We start from the raw sequence: 625 nt of genomic DNA on the forward strand, positions 1-625 counted from the left end.
TGCTTGTGTCCTGGTTAAGTAAGAAACAGAACTTCGTTGTACTCCCCATAGTTGAAGCTAAATATATTTCTTGAGGTAGTTACTGTGCTCAAATTTTATGGATTAAACAACTATTAAAAGATTTTGGAGTGACCATGCATATTGTACCAATATTTTGTGATAACATAAGTGCAATAAATATCTCAAAAAATTCAGTTTAGCACTCAAGAACAAAGCACATTGAGATTAGACATCATTTTGTTAGAAACCATGTACTTAAGGTAGACATTAAGATTGAGTTTTTCAACACCTTGAATCAATTGGCTGATATATTTACCAAACCTTTAAATGAGGAAAGATTTTGTGAAATTATGAGAAATCTAGGAATGGCTAGTATTCAAGAGTTTTAAGTAAATTTCAGAGCATTTTTTTTATAAGACAGTGTACGCTTAGTTAATTAAGAGCATCATTTAACCAACAAAAAGCATTCTGTTTCTTTTAATGAAAGATATAGTCAGACAAGAGTAAAATGTTGGTCATTTAAGAAGCCAAAATAAAAATGATATAATTTAAAGAAATAATGGCAATTTATCGGGTGAGGAAGAAAAGGAAAAATTACTTAACTAAAAATTGAGAGGCAAAACTT

The sequence above is a fragment of the Theobroma umbraticum genome, unplaced genomic scaffold (assembly GCF_002168275.2).
Source record: "Theobroma umbraticum cultivar Fairchild unplaced genomic scaffold, ASM216827v3 scaffold_81.0, whole genome shotgun sequence".
NCBI classification, from domain to species: Eukaryota; Viridiplantae; Streptophyta; class Magnoliopsida; order Malvales; family Malvaceae; genus Theobroma; species Theobroma umbraticum.